At 43.8% G+C, this 5,467-nt stretch overlaps 1 pseudogene; it reads left to right on the top strand.

Annotated features, from left to right (window-relative positions):
- Nucleotides 1-2,314: 2,314 nt before the first annotated feature.
- On the top strand, nt 2,315-4,893 carry LOC117718085 (autophagy-related protein 13-like; annotated as a pseudogene).
- The last annotated feature ends 574 nt before the right edge of the window (nt 4,894-5,467 follow it).

Consider the following 5,467-nt stretch of genomic DNA (forward strand, 5'->3'; position numbering starts at 1 on the left):
CACTATATTAACAAACTCAACAGAAAAAAACACATGAACATCTCATTTGATGCTGAAAAAGCCTTCAACAAAATACAACATCCCTTTATGTGAAAAGTCCTGGAGAGATTAGAAATTAAAGGCACATACCTAAACATAATAAAAGCAATATATAGCAAGCCAACAGCCAACGACAAATTAAATGGAGAGAAACTAGAAGCAATCCTACTAAAATCAGGGACAAGGCTGCCCACTCTCTCCTTATCTATTCAATATAGTATTTAAAGTTCTAGCTAGAGCAATTAGACAACAAAAGGAGATCAAAAGGATACAAATTGGAAAGCAAAAGTCAAGGTATAACTATTTGCAGATGATATAATATACATAAGTGACCCCCAAAATTCCACCAGAGAACTCCTACAGCTAATAAACAACTTAAGCAAAGTGGCAAGATATAAATAAAATTAACTCAAATCTGTAGCCTTCCTTTACATAAATGATTAACAGGCTGAGAAAGACATTAGGGAAACAACACCCTTCACAATAGCCACAAATACTATAAAATATCTTGGTATAACTCTTACTAAGCAAGTGAAGGAGCTACAAGAGAACTTCAAATCTCTCAGAAAAGAAATGGATGAAGTCCTTGGAAAATGGAAAGATCTCCTTTTATGCCCAGTTCTCAGTAATTCCAGAAGAATGCCAGGAATTGCAAGTCTGATGTAAAAACAGAGTCTTTATTATACAAGTCACAAGCCTTCTCCACTGGGCAGGTTAGGAATGCGATGCCCCCTAGTCTAGGGGCTTGGGGTATATATGTGTATATGCACTAAGCTGGGAGCCTTGAACTTTGGGGTTATGTGTCTGGGGGGGGGGTGATAAGGGAGTGCCATCCTTCAACCCTGATAACATTTGTTCAGACAGTGGGGCAGACCATGCAGCTGGAGAGGGACCTTCCTGATCTGGGAAAAGTAACTTATTGTGCTATCAGAAGCTAGTGTGTTTTTACAAACTGGTCATGGCTGTCTGGGGACACTTAATTGCCCCTCTCCCGTAGTCCAAGAGTGGGCTTTCTATCATTTCAAGGATATTGATTTCTGCTTCCTTCAAGGGTAGGAGCCATCTGCACTGGGGAAGCTGGTTATCAATCAAAGGGAGTGTTGGCCTCAGTGAAGGCATTCTGTCAGTTCCCAAGTCTGGCATCTGCCCTCCTGGGGTCAGGGGTGTCCTCAGGGGGAAGAGTGCTACCATGAAAAAGGAGAAGAGTGATGGCAATATTCTGGCATCAGGCTGGACCCTCTCCAAAGGCCAGAGGCACCTATGAAGAAGGAGGGAAGGAGCGTTAACTTCTCTAGCCCCGTGTGGCAGGGAAGTGCAGAGGCAGGCTCCCTGTGTCTCTTCACTCCCGTGCTCATGGATTGGTAAGATTAACAGTGAAATATGGCCATCTTACCAAAAGCAATCTATAGATTCAATGCAATTCACATAAAAATTCCAACACAATTCTTCACAGACATGGAAAGAGCAATTTTCAACTTCATATGGAAAAACAAAAAATCCAGGATAGCCAAAACAATTCTCAATAATAAAAGAACATCTAGGGCATCACCATCCCTGACCTCAAGCTGTTCTACAAAGTGATAAAAGCAAAAAACAAGAAACAAACAAAAAATAAAAACAAAAAGCAACCTCGTGATATTGGAACAAAGACAGACAGGTCGATCAATGATATAGAATTGAAAACCCAGAACCCCCTCAGCCTGCACTTTGCCGCCAAACATTCCACAGGAAGCTCAATCTCCAACTCCCCAAATTCCTTCCCAAATACTTTTTGTTTCTCCTAAAATGCTTTAAAATTAAGCAAATTATTTATTTCTGGAAATAAGCCACCTTTTATGAAGACTCTGGGGTACAGAAATATTAAATAGGGCATCTGTGCTGTCACAAAAGTGCAGCTAACATTAGGCAGCTGCATTTCCCACATTGTGCTCTACCTCCCCGTCACCTGCACTGAAGCAGAAGAAAACAAACACTTAAGGAAGGCAGCATCTGGCAGCAAATGGTTGTTGGCTTAGGGTGGGAGAGACTGCTTGAATGCATGAAATGGAAGCTCTGATGAAAACTAGTCCACACTAGTCTGACCACTTTTTCCGTTCTGTGATCCTCTGGAGTCTCCTGAGTGTGAGGTATTTCTCTGGGGCCTGCGCTGTCACTACAGCCCCAGAGCACAGAACCTTCATCCAGGAGGTGCGGTTGGCAGGCCATAGGCCTTGGCCTCCAAAATGAGAACCAGGAGTCACTCTCTGTGTCGTAGCTTCGCAGGTTCCAGTTGGCAATGGAAACTGAGCTCAGTCCTCATGACAGAAAGGATCTGAACAGGTTTATTAAGTTTTTGCCCTCAAGACTGTCCAAGTGATTGTCCAGGCTCAACTTGGAAAAACAATTTGTACCCATTCATCATCTTCCCTGATGTGTTCAGATTGGTTTAATTTATCAATCAAAGACATCCCAGAAGTCACCCATGAATCAAACAGGGCCCTTTCAGGGTAGTTGCCCGCTGGGGGCAATCTATGTGTGTGAAGATCTCATTTCAGACTTCTAAGAGAGAGACCATGGAGTTGAAAATTTGGTGTCTTTAAAAGAATGAAAAACCCCAACATATAACAAGGACACATACTCCACTGTGTTCATAGCAGCCTTATTTATAATAACCAGAAGTTGGAAACAGCCCAGATGTCCTTCAACAGAGGAATGGATACAGAAAATGTGGTACATTTACACAATGGAGTACTACTCAGCTATTAAATACAATGACTTCATGGAATTCTTAGGCAAATGGATGGAACTAGAAAGTATCATCCTGAGTGAGGTAACCCAATCACAAAAGAACACACATAGTATGCACTCACTGATAAGTGGATATTAGCCCAAAAGCTTGGAATAGCCAAGATACAATTCACAGACCACATGAAGCTCAAGAAGAAGAAAGACCAAAGTGTAACTGCTTCAGTCCTTCTTAGAAGGGGGAATAAAATACTCACAGTATTTTATTCTGTGAGTATATTATTTATGAGTGAATACTCACAGTATTCACGGGGACAAAGTGTGGAGCAGAGACTGAAGGAAAGGCCTTCCAGAGACTGCCCCACCTGGTGATCTATCCCATATACAGTCACCAAACCCAGACACTATTGTGGATGCCAAGAAGTGCTTGCTGACAGGAGCCTGATATGGCTGTCTCCTGAGAGGCTCTGCCAGAGAATAACAAATACAGAGGTGGGAACTCACTGAGCATGGGGTCCTCAATGGAGGAGTTAGAGAAATGATTGAAGAAGGTGAAGGGGTTTGCAACCCCATAGGAAGAACAACCAACAGACCCCCCCCCCAGAGCTCCCAGGGACTAAACCACCAACCAAAGAATACCCATGGAGGGACTCATGGCTTCAGTCACATATGTAGCAGAGGATGGCCTTGTCGGGCATCAATGGGAGGAGAAGCCTTTGGTCCTGTGAAGGCTCAATGACCCAGGGTAGAGGAATGCCAGGGAGGTAGGAGTGGGTGGTTGGTTGGGGGTACACCCTCATAGAAGCAGGGGGAAGGGGATGGGATGGGGGATTCTGGAGGAAACCAGGAAAGGGGATAACATTTGTAAATAAAGAAAATATCTAATAAAAAAAGAAATTAGCAAAAGCTAAAAAATGTCTTTACTACATTATACAAATTGTTAGAGATGACACTTACTTAAATTTGAAATTCTAAAAATAAGATATCTGCAACAACAACAAAAAAATGAATGAAAAGTGTGACAAAAATCAATGTTTCCTATACTGTATACAGCCAACTGTCACTGCTGCTGAAGTCTCTTCTCACTATTACAAGGGTGACACCAGCCTATAGACTGTCCAGGAAACAAAGGCATGTATATGTAATTTTGTACAGGATTTATTTGGGGAAGTTCAACAGAATGACTTAGGAGAAGGCTTCTAGGCAGTTTGAGTTGGAACAGTGGGCACCCTCTGTCTGTACCCTCACTCTTTCCTGTGCTTATAGAATTAACTTGGCATTTGTGTCCACCAGGCAATTTGAGAGGACCCTACCTATCATGGGGATTATCATTGATCATTTTGTTGACTGTCCCTATCCCAGCTCCTCTCCTATGTACCCTTGCAATTACAGAACTGCTGAGGAGTCACATACTCATCAGTGGAAGACTCTCAGGAAGTGTGTAGCACATCTTTTTCCACATCCCCTCTCTCCCAGCTGATGGTTCCTGGGAAGGGAGGTGGGGTACCTCTTGCTCCTAACCACCCTGCTATTGATGATGAGGCTGATCAGGAGAGACTGGTGATGCACATGCCTTCTGATGGGACCCACTATGCTGCCACACCCTCTAGCAGTGAGGACCCTGAGACTGTATTTAACAGCAGTGAAGAGCGGGCCTCACCCCATGACATCTTGGAGACTATCTTTGTCTGAAAAGTGGGAACATTTGTCAACAAATCCATCAATCAAGTGACCCTGACAGGTTTAGACATAACCTTTGCCATGTTTGCTCCCAAGAATTAGCGGCTGGAGGATGCTGATCCTATGGTGAATCCCCGATAGTCCCCAGAGATCACATTTCCCCTCCATGGCAGCCTGCACTCAGATGGCTCCAGTGGGGGCAGCAGTGGCAACACACATGATGACTTTATTATGATTGACTTTAAACCAGCTTTTTCTAAAGACAACATTCTTCCAATGGACTTCAGGACATTTTACTATGAATTTCAGAATGCCCCTCAGGTGAGCAGCTGCTCCATAGATATTGGAGCTCAGTCTATGGCAGAAGCCTTGGACTCCTTACCAGAGAAGCTGGTTATGCATGGGAAGAATGTCTGAGAATTTGATGCGTTTGTCAAAACCCTTCAGTAAGTGTCCTGTGTGTCTACAGCACATTCTTTCTGTGGATACAGCAGAGAACCTCCTATTTCTCAGCTACTCCCCAACCTTCATGCTGTTTCTAACCAGGTGAAAGACAGGGTGGTTCCCCTATGAGACTTAAAAGTCTCTTGGACTTCCTGGAGTGTGCCCTTTCCCCAGCCTTGAGCAGTCCTGAAAGACCTTGTTTACCACAATAGACCAAATAATACGACCTAGGTAGAGTTACCTACCTTGGCTGCATATACAACCTGCTACAGAAACTGAGAAAAATAGACTGCCCACTGAGCTTGCTTGAGCAGCACCTTAAGGTGCTGAACTTGCCTTGGGATATTTTCAGCTGTGACAAAGGATGGGTTTCTCCACCCATCTCCTCCTCCACCCATCTCCGACAGTGACCAAGGATGGGTTCCCCCATCCATCTCCTGCTGAAACAAGAAGGGTTATGGTGGAGCTTCCCCTTTAAAATTGAGAGCTGAACATTAGACTTTGAGCCTTGATCAGAATACTTGTCTTGGCTCCATATTTTCTTGCCCTCTGTCCCCCTTTCATTTCCAGCCCCCTTTTC

The sequence above is a fragment of the Arvicanthis niloticus genome, chromosome 12, assembly GCF_011762505.2.
Source record: "Arvicanthis niloticus isolate mArvNil1 chromosome 12, mArvNil1.pat.X, whole genome shotgun sequence".
Classification (NCBI taxonomy): domain Eukaryota; kingdom Metazoa; phylum Chordata; class Mammalia; order Rodentia; family Muridae; genus Arvicanthis; species Arvicanthis niloticus.